The 23,003-nt window shown below is 44.3% G+C and overlaps 2 protein-coding genes across 2 annotated transcripts in view; both read right to left on the reverse strand.

Annotated features, from left to right (window-relative positions):
- LOC129693388 (oocyte zinc finger protein XlCOF19-like) overlaps positions 1–15,618 on the reverse strand; it is a 43,030-nt gene extending 27,412 nt beyond the window's left edge. Inside the window, exon 1 of the mRNA XM_055630220.1 lies at positions 15,526–15,618. The gene's annotated coding sequence lies outside the window, so the exon portion shown is untranslated. The remainder of the gene's footprint in view (positions 1–15,525) is intronic.
- The window catches only part of LOC129693389 (zinc finger protein 665-like), a 63,042-nt gene that overhangs the window by 16,577 nt on the left and 23,462 nt on the right, over positions 1–23,003 (reverse strand). The gene's annotated exons all lie outside the window — the stretch shown is intronic.

Raw genomic sequence — 23,003 nt, forward strand, 5'->3', positions numbered from 1 at the left:
CAATTTATGTTGTGTGAAAATGTTGAATAAATATTCCCCAAGTACTATCAAATTTAACCAAGGGTTCAACAATGTCACTCCTGATTTTTTCTAAATTTAAACATGATATCGTTTCAGAGTACCAATGGAGTGTGGTCGGAAAGTTAGAGTCTTTCTATTTAAATAAAATAGATCTTCTGGCAATTAATGTAGTAAAAGCAATCAGCTGATGGGCGGAATGGGACAAATTAATTTAATCTAACATTGATAGCCCAAAAATTGCAGTAGTAGGATGAGGTTGGAAATCAATACCTAAAACCACAGAAATAGTATCAAAAATGTCCTTCCAATATTTTTCCAAAATTGTTCAGGACCAAAACATATGGGTCAGTGAGGCCATTTCAGAGTTACATCTGTCACAGGTAGGATTTATATGACCATAAAAATGAGCTAACTTATCATTTGACATATGAACTCTGTGAACCATCTTGAATTGTATCAAAGCATGTCTTGCACACATTGAGGAAGTATTAACTAATTGAAGAATCCTCTCCCATTTCTCTATAGATAGAGAAATTTGGAGTTCTCTTTCCCAGTCATTCTTAATTTTATCAAATGTATCTATTTGTAATTTCAAAATCAACTCATAAATAGTCGTTATTAAGCCTTTCTGATAAGGGTTCAAATGTAATTTTTTTTCCAAAATTTCGGTTTGATGTGGTAATTGAAAAAAGGGTGGCCCTCAAAAAATGTCTAACTTGTAAACATCTACAAAAGTGTGAGTTAAGTAAATTATATTGATTGGAGAGTTGTTCAAAAGACCATATAACCATATAACAATTACAGCACGGAAACAGGCCATCTCGGCCCTACAAGTCCGTGCCGAACAACTTTTTTTTCCCTTAGTCCCACCTGCCTGCACTCATACCATAACCCTCCATTCCCTTCTCATCCATATGCCTATCCAATTTTTTTTATAAATGATACCAATGAACCTGCCTCCACCACTTCCACTGGAAGCTCATTCCACACCGCTACCACTCTCTGAGTAAAGAAGTTCCCCCTCATATTACCCCTAAACTTCTGTCCCTTAATTCTGAAGTCATGTCCTCTTGTTTGACATAAAACAACCATCCAAAAACAAATCACAAAAAGCTACTAATCCCTTCCTCTTCCATAACAGAAAGGCTGGATCAGTAATAGAAAGTTGGAAGAGAAAATTAGATATGATAGGACTCGATAAGATAAAATCATTCAATTAAAAAAACTATGAAATTGAAACCATATTTGAAATGTATGTCTTATTATTGGATTAGTCGTATATTTATTCAATCTCGTAATTGTAAAAGGTAACGAGGCCCCTAGAATAGAAGCCAATGAGAGCCCTTGTATAGAATCACATTCAAGGTTTATCCATCCTGGGCATTAGGTATCTTCTAAATCTTCTGTCCAAAATGTAAAGTAACAAACATTAACTGCCCAATAGTAGTATCTAAGGTTCGGCAATGCCAAACCACCGTCTTTATTTGATTTCTGTAAGTATTTTTTACTTAGTCTGGATTTTTTATTCTGCCATATATATGAAGAAATTTTAGTCAATAATATCAAAGAAAGATTTAGCAATAAAAATTGGTATAGTCTGTAATAAATACAAAAATTTAGGTAAGATAAACATTTTAATAGCATTTATTCGGCTGATTAAAGATAAGGACATTGGTGACCATTTAGTAAACTGTTGTTTGATATGGTCAATTAAAGGCGTAAAATTAGCTTTAAATAAATCCTTGTGTTTCTTCGTAATCTTAACACCTAAATAAGTAAAACATTCCGTAGTCAATCTAAATGGAAACTGTCCATAATTTGAAACTAGGTTGTTTAATGGAAAAAGCTCACTCTTACTAAGATTTAGTTCGTAACCAGAAAATCTACTGAATTGATTAAGTAGTGCTATTATTGCCGGAATAGATTTCTCAGGATTAGAAATAAATAATAACAGATCATCTGCATAAAGAGATAGCTTATGTGTCTTATTCCCACGGACAATACCAAAAATATTAGGGGATTCCCGAATAGTGGTGGCCAAAGGTTCCAAAGCAATATCAAACAGTAAAGGGCTTAAAGGACAGTCCTGTCAAGTACCTCGAAAGAGCCTGAAAAAAGGGGATCTCTGATTCTTGGTAAGTACAGAAGCATAAGGTATATATCAGCTTGATCCAAAGAGATACAATTTGGACCAATCTTAAATTTTTCAAGTGTATTGAATTGCCATTCTACTCTATCAAACGCCTTCTCGGCATCAAGTGAAAGGACACATTTTGGAGTTTTACTTGATGCTGTAAATATGATATTCATTAATCTCCTAACGTTAAAGTATGTAATTTTGTAATAAGTGATTTTTAATAAAACCTGTGATCTTCAGAAATAATTTGCGGTAAAATATTTTCCAATCTCATAGCTAATATTTTGGAACGAATTTTGGAATCTACAGTGGTATAGGTCTATATGATGTCACTTCAGTAGGGTCTTTATCTTTTTTAAGAATTAAAGAAATAGATGCTTCATAGAAGGATTGTGGTAATCTATTCATTAAAAAGGCTTCTTTAAAAACCTTGCATAGCCAGGGAGACGGTAAACTTGAGAAATGCTTTAAAAATTCTACTGTAAACCCATCTAAACCGGGAGCTTTCCCAAAATTCATTGAGAGAATCGATTTCTGTATTTCTTCCTCCGTGATGGGTTTGTCTAACAACAGAGACCTTTGTGTGGTTATTACCTCAGAGAGAGGCAGTACAATTGTTTGACTGCTGAACCTCTAATACCACACCCGTCTGAAGTAAAAGAATAAAGCTTTTGAATGGTCTTAACATTTTGTATTTTTGTCTGTTTCTAAGTGAAAATTTTCAAAGGTACCAGCAGGCTTTTCCGGTGGGCAAATAATCAATTTTTTTACATCCTCCATGTTAGATACTGCGTTTTCATATTGGCATAGGAATGGACTGGTATATTTTTGTAACTTGTTTACTGATGGAACGTTCACTTCCTTTGAAACGTTTGCTGAAGACCACAATATGTTTGCTGAAGACCACAATATACCCAGATCTCATTTCTTCAAGTATCTTCAAATATGTAGCTTTGCTAAAACAGTGTTTCTCTCATTTCCTTATCTGTCCATGAAGAGCCAATTAGACACTATTCTGGAGTTCCTTTGACAAGAAACGTGTTTCAGCAATTTACACATTAATACAGGAATGAAAACAGATAACCTGGGACAAAACTAAAGTGGCATGGAAGAGGGACCTGGGTGTAGAGCTTTTTGATGAGGTGTGGCGAGAGAGCTTAATTCGTATACACACCTCTTCGCTGTGCATACGCCATGGGTTGATCCAATTTAAAGTGCTCCACCATCTACATTATTCAAGAGACAAACTTACCAGAATAATTTCTACCAAAGATCTTGGCTGCCGTAAATGTGGCCATAGCCCCGCCTCTGTAGGACACATGTTTTGGACATGTCCCTCTCTCAACAGCTACTGGGGAAACATATTTGAGGTATTCTCCCATATCTGCAGACAGGCTATAAATCCGGACTTGCACACAGCTATCTTTGGAATACCACCCCCAAACTGTAAGCTTACAAATTTACAAGCAAAATGCTTTAGCATTTGCATCATTGCTTGCTCGCAGGCTTATTCTTTTCAGCTAGAAGTAAAAAAAATCTCCATCTTTTTTGCAGTGGTTAAAGGAGGTGTTCTCCTTTTTACCCTTGGAAAAGATCAGGTATAAACGGTGCAAGGCCCGCAAAAACTTTGCTCTGACCTGGAACCCTTTTATAGATTTTATTAAAGTTTTTTCCTTTAACTGAAAATATTGTCTACACATTCATAATCATTTATATTTGCATTTTGCTGTTGTTAAAATGTAACATTTGAATACAAAGAGTCTGCCTTTTTTTTAACTTTTATTTTTTTATTATGATTTTTTTTTCCCTTCTATTTTTGGGGAGGGGGTATATAGCTTTTGTACTGTTCTGTACTGTTTGTTGGTGTTCTGTGTAAATTTGTGTTTACAACTTGAAAAACAAAAATAAAGTTATTAAAGAAAAAATAATCTCCAGTTCAACTTTGCATTTATTGTGCAAAAACAACGATTCATTTAACACAACCATTTAACACAATTTAACATAAGGATCGACTACAGTGGAATCAACATTACAAACACAACAATTTAACAACAACCACCACAATTTCATATTAACATCCACTACAGTGGAATCAACATTCCTCACTGTGATGACGGCCCGATGTTCAGACCCTCTCATCGGGATGATCAAAACTCCAGAGTCGGAACGGATTGCAACACGACACGAATAGTACTTTTCCGTCCAAGTGTCTTGGAAAACTCGGCACTTAGCACCAACGTTCCTGCGTTTTGCAGCCATTGAGAGAGAGACAGAGAGAGAGAGAGAGAGAGAGTCGCTTTCCGCCACAGCCAATGGAAGTTTTGCTGCGCTCACTGTCTGCTGCTTTGCCACGCTCACTGTTCTAGGTCCACCTTTTGCCCTGTTTGTGGGATTACATCAGTTCCGATTTCTTTGTATCAGCAAACAGGATTGCTGGGAATGGAATAAAAATACACCTGCTGGGCCATAGGTTGCCGATCCCTGGTGTAGGTCCTGCCCATGTTAGACTTCCCAAAATGCAACACCCCACATTTCTCCACATGAAATTCCATCAACTATTCCTCAGCCCACCTGGCCAATCGATCCAGACCCTGCTACAATTTTTCACAATCATCTTCACTCTCTGCAAAACCACCCACTTTTGTATCATCAGCAAACTTGCTAATCTTGCCCTGTATGTTCTCATCCAAATCATTGATGTATTGTAGATGACAAACAGTAACAGGCCCAGCACCCAACCATGAGGCAGACCACTGCTGAACGGCCTCCAGTCCGAGAAGCAACCTTCCACCATCACCCTCGGCTTCCTTAATTGAAGCCAATTTTCTATCCATTCAGCTATCTTTGCTTGGAAGTCATATGTACAGGGCACACAAACTATGGAGGATCTCTCCTGGACTACAAACACCACCACAGCAGTCAAGAAGGCCCAGCAGCGACTCTACTTTCTGAGGATCCTCAGGAAAAACAACCTGGAGGAGAAGCTGCTGGTGTCCTTCTACCGCTGCTCCATCGAGAGTGTGCTGGCGTACTGTATAACCACATGCTATGCCAGCTGCTCTGCAGCGGACAGGAGAGCCCTTCAAAGGGTCATCAACACCGCACAAAAGATCACTGGCTGCCCACTGCCCTCCCTGAAGGACATCTTCAGCTCTCGCTGCATTGGCAGGGCAGCCAACATCCTGAAGGACCCTTCCCACCCTGGACACAACCTGTTCCACCTGCTGCCCTCTGGCAGACGGTACAGGTCTTTCAAAACTCGCACAAACACTCAAGAGACAGCTTCTACCCCATAGCCATACGTGAACTTAGCAATGCAAAATGAGAAATAAGACGCACATTCAACTGAATGGTTCTACCTCAGCTGCTATTGTTATTTATCTGTAATTTTTTTTAATATGTATATATTTTTACCTTTTCTTATTTATTTAAAATTGCTCTTGTGAATCGCACCGTGGGATTGACTTTTAAATTTCGTTGTACCATGTGCAATGACAATAAAGAGATTCATTCATTCATTCATTTTATCCGAAATTCCAAATAATGAAAAGCTCCGAATAGCGGACATTTTTTCGGTCCTTGAAGAAAGGTCCTTGAAGACGTTCACCGAGGGCGGCCCGCAGAGGTGACAGCGGAACCTCCGGTCAGTCCTTGAAGAAAGGGGAACTAAATCCCCATTCATAAAAGAGAAGGTGAGGGTATATTGCGCGGGAGGGTTAATAATTGACAATCTGCTGCTGCCTGCCCGCTGAGTTAAAAAGTTCACACGGTAGACTCACGATACACAGTGTATCGTGAGTCTTGCGTGGGAACTTTTTAACTCAGCGGGCAGGCAGCAGCAGATTGTCGCTCCCTTCAGTTTCACCCCACCTACACCCCTCTGCTTCCCGGCCGTGTGTGTGACCCCTTCCCTCCCCTCTCCAGCTCCCCGCCCATTGCAGCGGTGCGGGGGCTTTGCACTGTCTTCACGTCGGCGATGCCAGCAGGTCAGTGCCAGTCACCGGAGATGTCAGGACCAACGGGACACCGACTGCAAGCACAGAGATCCCAGAGACTCACAGCCAGCAGCAACTCTAGCCCAGCCCCGCTCCAACTCCAGAGGAACCTGGGTTGCGGATGAGGGGGGCGCAGCTCGGGCTGTGGGCGAACTGCCACTTATCGCTGTAGCGGCCCATCGGGGAGCGGGTTCCTGTTGGTCCTGACGTCTCTGGCCACCCCCCTGGACAGGAGCTGAGAGACGTCAGGACCACCAGAAGCCGCTCCCCGATGGGCCGCTACGGCGACAAGTGGCAGTTCGCCCACAGCCCGAGCTGCGCCCCCCCATCGGGACACCGACCCCCAGGCCCACTGCAAGCATGGAGATCCCAGATCAGCAACTCCAGCCCAGCCCCGTTCCAACTCCAGAGGAACACGCTCCCCATAGGGGCAGAAGCTGATGGTGTGCAAGGTACGTCTTGTTCTTGGGGTGGAGCAGCTCGGGCTGTGGGCGAACTGCCACTTGTCGCCGTAGCGGCCCATCGGGGAGCGGATTCCTCTGGAGTTGGAGGGACAGGGAGACACCGCGGCTTTTGAGAATGGTGGGCAATCACTTCCAAAGTTCTGCCCACACAGTCAGTACACCTCTCCTACACTTGTCTCCTGCACTAAGATCATCTCGCAGAGAATGATCCCAGCCTAACCCTCCCTATTCTCTCCTATTCTGCAAGAAAAAACTACATTGAAGACTCAAACTCGCGATCGAGTAACTGCCGGGATCGAGGCGCAAACTGAGCCAGCCGTTACCAAAATCTACGCTAAAAATCTTCCATTCTGAAAGCCGAAAAATTCCAAATTGCGAAAAGTGTCTGGTCCCAAGGCTTTCGGATAAAAGGTTGTGCACCTGTACCGACAGTGGAACAATTACATTTTTACAGTGCAGATTTACAGGCCTATTAACCTAATATACATAGATACCATGAAATAAACAAAAGTTCAATAAATAAATAACACCAATACAATTGCATAAAAGCACTACAAGTGCATCAAATATTGAGTGGAATAGAGTGAATAGTGTAATGGGGCATAGAAACATAGAAAATAGGTACAGGAGGAGGCCATTTGGCCCTTCGAGCCAGCACTGTCATTCATTGTGATCATGGCTGATCATCCCCAATCAGTAACCCGTGCCTGCCTTCTCCCCATATCCTATGATTGCGCTAGCCCCACCTGCTCGATCTAACTCTTTTAAATTCATCCTGTGAAATGGCCTCCACTGACTGTGGCAGAGAATTCCACAAATTCACAACTCTCTGGGTGTAAAAGTTTTTTCTCATCTGAGTTTTAAATGTCCTCCACTTTATTTTTAAACTGTGGCTGCTGGTTCTGGACTCCCCCAATAATGGGAACATTTTTCCTGCACCTAGCTCATCCAGTCCTTTTACAATTTTATGTGTTTCTAAAAGATCCCCTCTCATCCTAAATTCCAGTGAATACAAGCCCAGTATTTCCAATCTTTCCTCATATGACAGTCCCGCCACCCTGGGGATTAACCTTGTGAACCAACGCTGCACTGCCTCAATAGCAAGGATGTCCTTCCTCAAATTAGGAGGCCTTTACAACTGCAGAAGGACCTCAATACTCAAATCCTCTTATTATGAAGGCCAACATGCTTTCAGCTTTCTTCAATGTCTGCTGCACCTGCATGCTTACTTTCAGTGACTGGTGAACAAGGACACCCAGGTTGCACTTCCCTTTTTCCTAATCCGACACCAGTGAGATAATAATCTGCCTCATTGTTCTTGCTGCCAAAGTGGATAACCTCACATTTATCTACATTATACAGCATCTTTCATGCATCTGCCCCATCACGCAACCTGCCCAAGTCACCCTGCAATCTCCGAGCATCCTCTTTGAAGTTCACACTGTCACCCAGCTTCATGTCATCTGCAAATTTGCTAGTGTTACTTTTAATTCCATTATCTAAATCATTAATATATATTATAAATAGTTGCAGCCCCAGCACCGAGCCTTGCAGCACTCCACTCGCCACTGCCTGCCATTCTGACAGGGACCCGTTATTTCCTACTCTTTGTTTCCTGTCTGCCAACCAATTCTCTATCCATGTCAATACCCTACCTCCAATACCATGTGCTCAAATTTTGCCCACTATTCTCCTGTGTGCGACCTTATCAAAGGCTTTCTGAAAGTCCAAATACACTACATCCACTGGCTCTCCTTCATCCATTTTACTTGTCACATCCTCAACAAATTCCAGAAGATGTGGCTCTTGTGGATAAAGGTATCAGGGGTTATGGAGAGAAGGCAGGTACAGGATACTGAGTTGGATGATCAGCCACGATCATATTGAATGGCGGTGCAGGCTCGAAGGGCCGAATGGCCAACTCCTGCACCTATTTTCTATGTTTGTAAGATTAGTCAAACATGATTTCCCTTTCATAAATCCATGTTGACTTGGAATAATCCTTTTACTGCTATCCAAATCCCCCATTATTACCTATTTAATAATCCAGCATCTTTCCCACCACCAGTCAGGCTAACTGGTCTGTAATTCCCCTTTTCTCTCTCACTCCTTTCTTGAAAAGTGGGATAACATTATCAAAGGCTTTCTGAAAGACCAAATACACTACATCCACTGGCTCTCCTTCATCCATTTTACTTGTCACATCCTCAAAAAAATCCAGATGATTAGTCAAGCAGGATTTCCCCTTCATAAATCCATGCTGACTTGGACCAATCCTTTTACTGCTATCCAAATTTGCCTTTATTACTACTTTAATAATTGACTCCAGCATCTTCCCCACCACCAATGTCAGGCTAACTGGTCTATAATTCCCCATCATCCCTACAACCTGAAATAGTAAAATTTGTAGCTATGACAGTAGCATCCATACCACCCACTCAGGTCAGTGTGGAGAGACTGTTCTCCCCACTGAAAATAATTAAATCAGATTTAAGGGCTTCAATGAAAGAGGATCTGGCAGAAGCAATTCTGTTCCGAAGGACGTTATTAACAAATTTTATGTATGTACTTTTGTAGCAAACTTAACTATCTATGCATTTACTTTTAATTTCTATTGCACGAGAATTTTTTTTGTTATAATTTAGCCTTTTAGTTTATACCTGTGGTCTTAGTTTAATAAATTTGAGTAATGCTTTTATAATTTTTATTTAATTCAATGGAATTTTAATTTTGTCATGGCTCTTTCTGTAATTTTTTTAGCATAATGAATTATGGGTTTTTTTCAAGAATAAAAAATAAAAACCCCACAATAGCAGAGTTATATTCAAAACTTTAAAGACATGGTTTTAAACGGCAGTTTGATGATTCATGTGGTTCTTATGAAATACCATCTTGTGTAACGTCATCATAGCAGGTTTAGAATTATTATACCAAGGTGTTAGGGTCAGAGTCAGTCTTAGTCGGATACACAAGAAATCAAGGAGTCGGAGTCGGATGTTATGGGTACGGCTCCACCGCCCTGCACTGAAGTCAAGCTGCAGAATGTCTTTCTCTTCTTCCCGACGTCATTTGTGCTGACATGCACTACCACTTCCGGCTGCTCACCTTCGCCCTTGAGGATGCTCTGCAATCGCTCCGTGACGTCCGGGATCCTGGCACCAGGGAGGCACACACCATCATTGTGTCCCGCCTGTTGTTGTAGAAGCACCCATCTATAACGTTCACGATGGAGTCTCCAGCTACCATGGCTCTGCCTGCCCGAAGAGCCTGTTTCCACGCAGTGTCTCTAAACAATACCTGGTGACTTGGCCTCCACAGCTGTCTGTGGCAAAGAATTCCACAGATTCACCATCCTCTGGCTAAATAAATTCCACCAAATCTCCTTTCTAAAGTCATGAGTGGGAAAGGCAGAGAGGGTTAGGGGCCAGTTGTAGGCATGTGGGACTAGCTTCAATCAGTATGCCTGTGTGTTTCTGTGCTATGGGATTGACGGGGCTCAACAGGGTAGAAGTTTGATGCTTCCGGAGAACTGTGACCAAAAGATGCTTCATTAGCTTGGTGTTCGGCACATCGACAGGGAGGCGATGAAATTGCCCGTTCACACGCAGCCAGCAGAGCAAACAGTGTACATACGGTGATGAGCCAAGCAATAAATGCAATATCCAGTGCAGAACAGTGCAAGATTGTCTTGCAGAAAGCCTGGGGTAGTACAAACAGGTCAGGGCAGGGGAGGCGAGCTCAGCCTTCCAAGCCTCAATCCGAACTAACCCTAACCGTAACCCTCCCCTGACATCAGTCTGAAGAAGTGCGAGAAAGAACTGCAGATGCTGGATAAAATCAAAGGTAGACACAAAACGTTGGAGAAACTCAGCGGGTGAGGCATCATCTATGGAGAGAAGGAATGTGTGATGTTTCAGGTCGAGACCCGATAGTCTGAAGAAGGGTCTCGACCTGAAACATTACCCATTCCTTCTCTCCCATAGATGCTGCCTCACTGGCTGAGTTTCTCCAGCATTTTATAGACAATAGACAATAGATGCAGGAGTAGGCCATTCGGCTCTTCAAAATACCAAAGTCGGTAGAGCAATGAAACATAGTTTGTAGCTGATAAACTGCTGAGGGTCGTGCGTTGTTCACGTCAATAGGGAGGTTGCACGGCTCGTGACCCGTACTGTTGCCACGCAACGCCAACTGGAGTGCACGCGATTAACTGCAGGTTAGCACTTATCATTGTTTCCAGCGCATCGGGGCCCATTAAAAACTGCCGAAATGGTCAATTTTTTCGTTGTAAATAATTGTGGAAATCGGGGTAAGCGTGAGAGACATTTATCCTACTTCAGAATTCCAAACGCGAGGAGAAATTATGGTAGAGAGAAGCGAGAGCTGAAGGGACAACAGCTGTCTTGTGTATCGCCCACCAAAAATGCAAAAGGACTTTATCTCACAATTTGCTGATTTTATCGCTAACTTGTTGCCCAAATTTGACCAAGTCCTGATTCTTGGTGACTTTAACATTCATGTCTGCTGTCCCACTAAGGCTCTTAGAAGTGAATTTATGAACCTGGTTGAGTCCTTCAATTTGACTCTACTTCCCACTGGACCCACGCACAAGCTTGGCCATATACTCAACCTGGTGCTATCGTCTGGTCTCCCAATTTGTAATACAGAAATTATTGATGCCTGTCTGTCTGATCATTGTGCAAATATCTTTGATGCATCTCTGCCTTTCTCTCCCTCAAAATCCCATCTCCCTGCTCTCTACTTCCGCTACGTAAACTCTTCGACTGCCAGTAAGTTCTCTGAGGATTTCATAGCCGCCCCCGACATCTGCACTATCGAGGCGTCTCCCCTCCATCTCAGCACTGACGACCTCATTTCTTTATTCAATACCACTTGCTCTTCCAACCTGGATTCTGTTGCTCCTCTTAAAAGGAAAAAGCCTAAGCCTAAAGGCTGGCCCTGGCTCAATGACACCACCAGAGCCCTAAGAAGAGAGTGCAGAAAATCAGAACACAAGTACAAATCTGATTCTTCAAATTTCCTTTGAACTTCTGAGAAACAATCTTCTCAATTACCAGGAAGCAGTCAAATCTGCGAGAACACAATACTTTTCCGTCCTTATTTCCAAAAACGCTCATAACTCCAAGGTCCTTTTTAGTACCATCACCTCTATCACGTGTCCTGCCCCCAGCACCAGCTTAGCTGGGACCCTGCTAAGTGCGAAGAATTTACTACATTTTTCACCAGCAAAGTGAAGAACATCAGATCGAATATTTCCCCTCCCATCCATGACCTAGCTGTCTCATTGGTCTGTTCTTCAAAATTAGACTGTTTCCAACCCGTTACTCGACCCTCCGTTGTAAACCTGGTCACCACCATGAAAGCTACTAGCTGCCCCCTCGACGTTGTCCCCTCTGCCCTTCTGAACCTGCCCTTACAATAGCCGGTCCCCGCAAACTCACCATCATCAACAGTTCTCTGGTCACTGGCATTGTTCCTACCTGCTTCAAGCACGCGGTAGTCCAGCCCCTCATGAAAAAACCTAACCTAGACCCCACCTTGCCTAGCAACTACAGACCTATTTCCCAACTGCCTTTCCTTTCAAAAGTCCTTGAAAAGGTAATTTAAAGTCAACTTATGCCTTACCTACAGCAAAATATCATCCTGGAAACTTTGCAATCAGGTTTCAGGACCCACCACAGCCCTGCCTTGGTGAAGGTACATTACGACATACTTCTCACCATTGACTCCGGCGACTGCAATCCTGCTCCTTCTCGACCTCAGCGCAGCATTTGATACAGTCAACCAGACCATCCTAATTGACCGTCTCCGGTACGGAGTTGGTATTGATAGCACTGCCCTGAGCTGGTTCATCTCCTACCTCAAAGATAGGAGTTTCTCTACAAGCACAGGCAACTCTTTCTCCTCCCCAGCTAGCCTCTGCTGCGGGGTTCCACACGGTTCCATCCTTCGTCCCATTCTCTTCTCCCTGTGCATGCTCCCCTTCGGCCAAGTCATTCAAAGGCACGGCATTTCCTTCGACTGCTATGCAGGCGATACACAACTCTATCTCCCCCTGAGGCCCAACAACCGATCAGATCTACTCAGCCTTATCCACTGCCTTGAGGATATAAAGTGTTGGATGACCCAGAACTTCCTCCAACTAAACGAGAGTAAGTCGGAGGTCATCCTATTCTGCGTCTCGGACTAGCTAAAATAAAACAATTCATCCAATTTGACGACCTCGAAAAGATCATCCATTCATTTATCTCCTCCCGCCTCAATTACTGCAACTCCCTTTGCACTGGCATCAGCCAACCTTCCCCGTTCCGCCTGCAACTGGTCCAAAACGCTGCAGCGAGACTCCTGACGTGCACCCGAAAAAGGGACCACATCACCCCGATTCTGGCCTCACTCCACTGGCTCCCAGTGCTGTTCAGAATCAATTTCAAGCTCCTTCTTTATGTTTACAATGTTAACGGGCTTGCTCCCATCTACATCAAAAATCAGCTTACCCACCACACCACCTCCAGGTGCCTCAGATAGGCCGACTTGGGGTTACTGACCATCCTGCGGTCTCGGCATAAACTCAGGGGCAACCGCGCTTTTGTGGTTGCAACTCCTAGACTGTGGAACACCTTCCCACTTCCCATCAGAACTGCCGCCTCTATCGACTCTTTTAAGTCGAGACTTAAAACTTATTTTTACTCTCAAGCCTTTCTTGAGGTCCTCTGACGGAGGGCTGTATGTATTTATGTATATATTGTTGATCTATGTACCACTGTTTGTATAACGTTAGTATCTGCACCAATTTAAAGCACTTTGGTCAACGAGAGTTGTTTTTTAAATATGCTGTAGAAATAAAAGTGACTTGAATTGAACTAAAGTGGTTTGCGGACATTGGCCGTGCAGATATCAAGATTGAAAATATTGGGAATTATCGCATTTGCTCACTGCATTTCATCAACAGTACGACATTATTTGCGTTTTTTCTTGATTCCTTTGGTATCTAAAAAATTTCAGGTGATAAATCTGTCTGTAAAATTTTTTAATCGACCATGGTTCTGGAGTGGGTTTTTACATGCAAAAATAAAATGCTTCTGAAGGTAAGTTTATCATTATGAAAGTAGGAAAGTACGCGTTTCGTGTATTAACAGTATATGCCAGAAACTGCCATGTACTCCACATGGATTAAACTGCTCCGTGCGATACGTCCTTTGACCCGATGACCTTACGTGCAACCCCACTATAGACAATAGGTGTAGGTTCAGTCCTTCAAGCCAGCACCACCATTCACTGTGATCACTGCTGATTATCCACAATCAATACCCCGTTCCTGCCTTCTCCCCATATCCCTTGACTCTGCGATCTTTAAGAGCCCCATCTAACTCTCTTAAAAGCATCCGGAGAATCGGCCTCCACTGCCTTCTGAGGCAGAGAATTCCACAGATTCACAATCCTCTCTCTGTTCTAAATGGCCTTCACCCTTGGTAAATATAATGTTTCATGTTTCATGTGTCATTCTTAATTGTTGCTCTATGTCGTGTTGTTACTTGCGAGCGGAGCACCAAGGCAAATTCCTTGTATGTGTACATACTTACGTAAGAATGCTGTTCATCGATTACAGCTCAGCATTCAACACCATTATTCCATCAAAACTGATCACCAAACTCGGTAACCTGGGCATCGACCCCTCCCTCTGCAACTGGATACTGGACTTTCTAACCAACAGACCCCACAGTCTGTGAGGTTAGACAAGCACACCTCTTCAACCCTCACCCTGAACACCGGCGTTCCTCAGGGCTGTGTGCTGAGCCCCCTCCTCTACTCCCTCTTCACCTATGACTGCACACCTGCACATGGTACTAACACCATCATCAAGTATGCAGATGATACAACAGTGATTGGCCTCATCAGCAACAACGATGAGCTGGCCTACAGGGAGGAGGTCCAGCACTTAGCAGCATGGCGCTGACAACAACCTGGCCCTTAACTCCAAGAAGACCAAGGAGCTCATTGTAGACTTCAGGAAGTCCAGAGGCGGCACGCACACCCCCATCCACATTAACGGGACGGAGGTGGAACGTGTTTCTAGCTTCAGGTTCCTGGGAGTCAACATCTCCGATGACCTCTCTTGGACCCACAATACCTCTACTCTGATCAAGAAGGCTCATCAGCGTCTCTTCTTCCTGAGGAGACTGAAGAAGGTCCATCTGTCTCCTCAGATCCTGGTGAACTTCTACCACTGCACCATCGAGAGCATCCTTACCAACTGCATCACAGTATGGTATGGCAACTGCTCTGTCTCCGACCGGAAGGCATTGCAGAGGGTGGTGAAAATTGCCCAACGCATCACCGGTTCCACGCTCCCCTCCATTGAGTCTGTCCAAAGCAAGCGCTGTCTGCGGAGGGCGCTCAGCATCGCCAAGGACTGCTCTCACCCCAACCATGGACTGTTTACCCTCCTACCATCCGGGAGGCGCTACAGGTCTCTCCGTTGCCGAACCAGCAGGTCGAGGAACAGCTTCTTCCCGGCGGCTGTCACTCTACTCAACAACGTACCTCGGTGACTGCCAATCACCACCCCCCCCCCCCGGACACTTATTATTAATTATTCAAATCGTTTGCTATGTCGCTCTTCAAGGGAGATGCTAAATGCATTTCGTTGTCTCTGTACTGTACACTGACAATGACAATTAAAATTGAATCTGAATCTGAATCTGTACTTGGCCAAGAAACGTATTCATTCATTCATTCATTTCACTGTACCTTAATTGGTGAAGTGACAATTAAATTGAATCTTGAAGTTGCCCCCCACCCCCTTATTAAAGGAGCTGAAGGGCCTGAAGTTTCCACACTCTATCACTCCATGACAACGTTACTCCAGCATTTTATTTGTTGTGTCTACCTTCAGTCCGAAGAAGGGTCTCGACCTGAGAAGTCCCCCAGTTGCTTCTGTGCAGAGATGCTGCTGCTACTGCTGCCCGTCTATCTGTCTCTCTGTCTGTCCCGCTGAGTTATTCCGGCATTTTGTGTCCACCTTCAAATTACAAACAAACAAACGAATCTCCGATTGGCGCTGACGTCACGGCGCAGGGTGGGCGAGGCGAGATGACGTAATTGCGCCGGGCGGGCAGACGTCACGCCGCTGGGCAGATAGACGTCACGGCGCAGGGCGGGTCTGGTGGACGTCACGGCGCTGTGTGGGCGGGCCTACGTCGCGGCGCAGGGCCGAGCGGGCAGATGTCACCAAAGAACTTATAGCAAGATCTTTGGATCAAAGATCTTGCTTTGGATGTCACGGCCCAGGTCGGTGCGGCCCCTCCCCCTCAGGGAGAAGCCGACCCGCGTCACAGAGGGGGGCAAAGATCTTATAGCGGATATAAGATCCGCTATAAGATCTTTGGAGGGGGGAGGAGAGGGGGGATGGTCAGACAGCATCTGTGGGGAAGACAGACACAAGTACTCCAGCTTCTTCAACTATTTCAGTCTCATTCACCCTTGAGTCTTTATCACAAAATCTCATTCACCCTCCACTACATTTTCTTATGTTTTTTGGTAATTTTCGTCTTATTCTCCCTTGTGTATAATATTTGAATAAATTAAGTAATTCACCCCTCTAGTTTAATTCATCCCAAAATAATTTCATTCACCCACCTTGGGTGAACCATTCACCAGTTTAAGAAGCACTGGAGTAGAGGGTGTGAGCTACAGGGAGAGGTTGAGTCTGCTGGGTCATTAATTCTTGGAGCGCAGCCCAGGAGTATGAGGGGTGATCTTGGAGGTGTATAAAATCATGAGGGGAATAGATCGGGTAGATGCACAGAGTCTTGCCCAGAGTAGGGGAATCGAGGAGCAGAGGACATGGGTTCAAGGTGATGGGGAAAAGATTTAATCGGAATCTGAGGGGTAACATTTTCACACAAAGGGTGGTGGGTGTATGGAATGACAGGTACGTGGATAGGACAGGTTTGGAGGGATATGGACCAAGTGCAGACAGGTGGGACTAGTGTAGGGAAATGTTGGTCGGTGTGGGCGAGTCGGGCTGAAGGGCCTTTTTCCACTGTATCACTGTGCCTCTATGAGAAAATGCTGGAGTAACTCAGCAGGTCAAGCAGCATCTGTGGAGAAGATAGACATAAAGTGCTGGGGTAACTCAGCGGGACAGGCAGCATCTGCGGAGAGAAGGAATGGGTGACATTTTGTGTTGAGACCCTTCTTTGGTTTAGTTTAGTTTAGAGATGCAGCACAGAAACAGGTCTTTCGGCGCACGGAGTCCGCGCCAAGCAGTGATCACCCGTTACACTAGCACTATCCTACGCACATCAGGGACAATTTAACAAATTTGCGGAGGCTGATTAATCTACAACCCTGAACGTCTTTGAAATGTTCGAGGAAAGCGGAGCACCCAGAGTAAAAACCCGCGCAGATCAATAAACAATAGGTGCAGGAGTAGGCCATTCGGCCCTTTGAGCCAGCATTGCCATTCACTGTGATCATGGCTGATCATCCACATTCAGTACCCCGTTCTTGCCTTCTCACCATATCCCCAGACTCCGCTATCTTTAAGAGCTCTATCTAGCTCTCTTTTGAAAGCATCTAGATAATTGGCCTCCACTACCTTCTGAGGCAGGGAATTGCACTGATTCACAACTCTCTGGCTGAAAAGGTTTCTCCTCATCTTCGATCTAAATGGTCTACCCCTTATTCTTAAACTGTGGCCCCTGGTTCTGGACTCCCCCAACATCGGGAACATGTTTCCTGCCTCTAACATGTCCAATCCCTTAATAATCTTACATGTTTCAATAAGATCCCCTCTCATCCTTCTAAATTCCAGAGTATACAAGCCCAGCCACTCCATTCAATCAACTGATTCTCCATTCTATCATAAGATTGTATTCACTCGTATTCACTCAAGTTTAGAAGGATGAGGGGGTATCTTGTATTCACTGGAGTTTAGAAGGATGAGGAAGGATCTTATAGAAACATATAAAATTATAAAAGGACTGGACAAGCTAGATGCAGGAAAAGTGTTCCCAATGTTGGGCGAGTCCAGGACTAGGGGCCACAGTCTTAGAATAAAGCTTTGGGAGGTCATTGAAGACTGAGCTGAGAAAAAACCTTTTCACCCAGAGAGTTGTGAATTTATGGATTTCCCTGCCACAGAGGGCAGTGGAGGCCAAGTCACTGGATGGATTTAAGAGAGAGTTAGATAGAGCTCTAGGGGCTAGTGCAGTCAAGGGATATTGGGAGAAGGCAGGCACGGGTTATTGATAAGGGACGATCAGCCATGATCACAATGAACGGCAGTGCTGGTCCAAACTGCCGAATGGCTTCCTCCTGCACCTATTTTCTATGTTCCTATATTTCCTTATTTTCTCTCGCCTCTGTCACTTACTCCACTCACCTGCTGGTCACCCCTTCATCTGTTAACATCATGCCAGTCTGAAGAAAGATCCCGACCCGAAATGTCACCTATCCATGTTGTCCACAGATGCTGCCTGACCCGCTGAGTTACTCCAGCACTCTGTGAAACATCGCCTATCCATGTTCTCCACAGATGCTGCCTGACCCGCAGAGTTAATTCAGCACTTTGTGTTAGAATCGTACCGTGTCGATACAGGGCCTTCGGCACAACTGGCCCACACCTAGCAACATGTCCCAGCTACTCTAGTGCCACCTGCCAGCTTTTGGTTCATATCCATCCAAACGTTTCCTATCCATGTACCTTTCTAACTGTTTCTTAAATGTTGGGATAGTCCCAGCCTCAACTACCTCCTCTTGCAGCGCGTTCCATACACCCAGCACCCTTTGTGTGAAAAAGTTACAACTCAGATTCCTGTTAAATTTTTTCCCTTTCACGTTGTACCCATGTCCCCTGGTCCTCGATTCCCACACTCTGGGCAAGAGATTTTGTGCATCTAACTAAATTGTGTTCGATAAAAGTATTCCGCCATCTGCAGTTTCTTGTGTCTCCCTCGCCTATATCCACCTGACACTTCTGAATAAGGGTCTTAACCTGAAACTCCACCCATTCCTTCTCTCTGGAGATGCTACGTATCCTGCTGAGTTACTCCAGCATTTCACCATACACTTGTGCTCAGTCCGCCAAGGCCTGCAGGATCTCCTGTTTGCCAACGATTTTAACTCCCCTTCCCTCTCCCACACTGATCTTTCTGTCCTGGGCCTCCTCCATTGCCAGTGAGGTGGCACACACACTGAAGGAGCAGCACCTTATAGCTTACAGCCCAATGACATGAACATTGAATTCTCCAAATTAAGGAAACTCCCCCCTCCTGCTCAAGTCCTGGAGTCTGTCCCAACTCCATCTCTTTTTTCCAGCTTTCTCCCCTGACTCCATCAGTCCAAAACATGGTCCAGACCCACCACGTTTAACAATAAGGAATGAGAATGGAGATGAGGAAACACTTTTTCACACAGAGTGGTGAGTCTGTGGAATTCTCTGCCGGTGGAGGCCGGTTCTCTAATTTCAAGAGAGAGCTAGTTAGGACTCTTAAAGATGTAGGAGTCAGGGGATATGGGGAGAAGGCAGGAACAGGGTTCTGATTGTGGACGATCAGCCATGATCACATTGAATGGCGGTGCTGGCTCGAAGGGCCGAATGGCCTACTCTTGCACCTATTGTGTATTCTGCATTCTCCTCCAAAGTGCCGGTAGAACTCAGCAGGTCAGCCATCCGTGGTGGTAAACGGATGGAGAAGTGTTCTGAATATAAGCCCTCCTTGGCCCTGTCGAGGAGCAGACAGTCAACATCTTCCCATTCATACTGTACTCAAGTAAAAATGCAAAAGTGAGCCAAGCTGCACACATCCGACTGCTCATAGTACCAGCTGGCTGCCACTGGCCCAAAAACGTAAAGACATTTTAAAGTGTTTTTTTTAAAAAGAAAATCTTGACACATTTGTGCCTTACGTAACAAATAAAGCATGTTTTTCCTGACCTCACTGTGTTCTTCAGATTTCATGATGTACTATCAATAATGAAAGAAAATGCCAACTATCTCCAGAAATGATAAGAAATTATTCTCGCCTTCATGTAGCCGTAGGGTAGTCAGACACCTCCCCACTTCTCTACTTCAAAGATAGTTCCCGCACTTGGCAATATCGTTTGGCCGCTGCTGTAGTTTATTTGTTTAATGGATTTAATTTGATTAGGAAATGTTTCCTTTCCTACAAGGGTCTTTCCTCTGAGGAGTTTCTATAGCAACATGCCCACTCTTGCCTTTCTGAAGAGACTGACGATTTGTACTGCAAAGTATGACTGACAAATAATGGATTAGCTGTACAAAATAAAGATCCATTGATTTAATTGTGATCAAAGCCTAGTGAACACATTCACCTTTTTCTAAGAATAGAATAATAGAATAACCTTTAATAATCCTTTACAGGAAATTACAGTGCCACAACAGCTTCAAGACAGACATAACACCACACATTTCAACAGATATCTTCAATACATAACAAGTTAAAATTTTTGTGCATTATAAAACCTTATAGCAGCTGGTATACAAGACTTCCTATGTCTCTCCGTTTTGCACATTGGGGCAATCAGTCTCTGACTGAAGATGCTGCACTTGATCACCTTCAGGGCGTGGAGTGGGTGAGTGGGGTTGGTCATTGTTGAGCCTAGTTTTTTCAGAGTTCTGGCCTCTGCCACCTGCTTGACCGTTAGTTGCTCTGCCCCAACCACTGAGCCGGCCTTCCTGATCAGCTTATCCAGTCTGTTTTTGTCCGCTATTCGGGCGCCTTCTCCCCAACAGGCCACAGCAAAAAACAGAGCACTGGCCACCACTGAATGGTAGACACTGCACAGTAGGGGTTGACAGATATTAAATGACTTTAGCCTCCTTAAAAAATACAGTCTACTTTGTCCCTTCCTGTACACCGCCTCCATATGACTCTTCCAGTCCAGCTCACTGTCAAGCTGCACACCAAGGTACCTGTGGTTGGCGACCACCTCCACCTCAGTGCCCCTGATGGTGATTGGTGTTGGTTGAGTCCTCCTCCTCCCCCTCCTGAAATCCACAACTATCTCCTTCGTTTTTTTGGTGTTGAGATGGAGATTATTGTGTGCACTCCACTCCACAAAGTTGTTAAGGCAGCCGTCACTAATGTTGCAGAAGAAAAAGGGCAATTATTATACACACTGTGCACAACATACTTTTTTGATCGCAAACAATGTTACATTTTGTTTCAGGCGATTCTTCACCAATCCTCACTATTTGAAGCCATTTCAGCCTTCAATGATGAACATTGCTTATCTCTGCTGATAGAAACTTTTAGCTTGTTAGAGTGTGAGACAGGGAAAAGTGTGGGAAGCCTACAATCAAGCCGTCCACAATGTACAGATACATAATATTAGGTATAATGTTTAATGCAAGTACATGGATTGGTGAGGTTTCGGGTCGGGACCCTTCTTCAGTTTGATTGTAGTTGGGGAAGGAAGCTGGAAGGGAGGTGAGGGTGGGACAAAGCTTCACTTGCACCTCCTCCAACCTCATCTACTGCATCCGTTGTTCAAGATGTGGACTCTTATACATTAGCGTGACCACACACAGACTGGGCGATCGTTTCACGGAACACCTTCACTCAGCCCGCCTGAAGCAACCTGATCTCCTGGTTGCTGAACACTTTAATTTCCGCACAGACATTTCTGTTTTCGGTCTCCTCCATTGTCAGAGTGAGGCTAAACGCAAATTGGAGGAACAGCATCTCATATTTCGCATCGGCAACTTACAGCCGATATGGTATGAATATTACAGTGGTATGAATATTGATTTCTCTTACTTCAGGTAGCCCCGGCATTCCCTCTCTCTATCCATCCCCCACCCATGTCGCACCAGCTTCTCATTTTCACTCACCAAACAGTTGACAATGGCCTGTTTCCATTATCATTGTCAAATTTTTAGCATTCATCTTTCATTCATTGTTCTTTTTCTCTTCATTTCATTGTCTATATATCTCCTTTTCCTTAACGCTAACCATTCTGAAGAAGGATCTCAACCTGAAACGTCACCCTTCTCTCCAGAGATGCTGCCTGGATGTCCCGTTGAGTTACTCCATCATTTTGTGTCCATCTTTAAGTATAGATGGATATAGTATAGGATGTAGGATTTGAGTATAAGAGCAGGGAGGTTCTACTGCAGTTGTACAGGGTCTTGGTGAGACCACACCTGGAGTATTGCGTACAGTTTTGGTCTCCTAATCTGAGGAAAGACATTCTTGCCATAGAGGGAGTACAGAGAAGGTTCACCAGACTGATTCCTGGGATGGCAGGACTTTCATATGAAGAAAGACATGATAGACTCGGCTTGTACATGCTAGAATTTAGACGATTGAGGCGGGATCTTATAGAAACTTACAAAATTTTTAAGAGGTTGGACAGGCTAGATGCAGGAAGATTATTCCCGATGTTGGGGAAGTCCAGAACTAAGGGTCACAGTTTAAGGATAAGAGGGAAGTCTTTTAGGACCGAGATGAGAAAATCATTTTTTACACAGAGAGTGGTGAATCTGTGGAATTCTCTGCCACAGAAGGTAGTTGAGGCCAGTTCATTGGCTATATTTAATGGCCTACTCCTGCACCTATTTTCTATGTTTCTATGTTTCTATAGGTGAGGGGGAGCGGGGTGATTGACATATGGGCGGACAAAGGCCAGAGATAGGAAGAAGAACAGGAAAGGCTGTGAGAGAAGATGAGCAGAATGTGAAGCCAGAGAAAGGGATATTGGTGAAAGGGGAAAAGGAGGAACTGGGTCCCGTTCAGGTCAGGCACAGGGAAGAGAGAGGGATAAAAAGAGGAGAGACACAAAAACCTGGAATAAGTCATCGTCAGACAGCATCTCCGGAGATAAGGAATGGGTGACGATTTGGGTCGAGGCCCTTCTTCAGACTGAGTCAGGGAAGAGGGAGACTAGAGGTATGGAAGGGTGAGGTGAGAAAATGACAGAACAAAGGAGATGCTAAGGATATGCAAAAAATGACGATGTTGAAGGAAACAGGCCTTTGTTAGCTGGAGGCTAAGTGAAATCAAGTTACAGACAATGAGACTCAATAGGATGACTTTAAAGCTGGTATGACTTGGGTGCGGGTGGGATGGAGAGAGAGGGGATGTAAGGGTTACTTGAATTTAGAGAAATCATTATTCATACCGCTATCATTCAAAGGGAGGTAGGTTAACTAAATAACTAGGAGATAGTTAACTAAAATCTGAGAATTACATTTCTCAACTCAAACTATGTTTGACAAGTAGCCAAGTGACGTGCGGGTGAAACCCTTGCCACACTCATCGCACACAAAGGGTCACTCTCGGTGTGTATCCGCTGGTGCTCCCACATTCCATGTGCGCTTTGGAACGCTTGCCGCAG

Source organism: Leucoraja erinacea, unplaced genomic scaffold, assembly GCF_028641065.1.
Source record: "Leucoraja erinacea ecotype New England unplaced genomic scaffold, Leri_hhj_1 Leri_274S, whole genome shotgun sequence".
Classification (NCBI taxonomy): Eukaryota; Metazoa; Chordata; class Chondrichthyes; order Rajiformes; family Rajidae; genus Leucoraja; species Leucoraja erinaceus.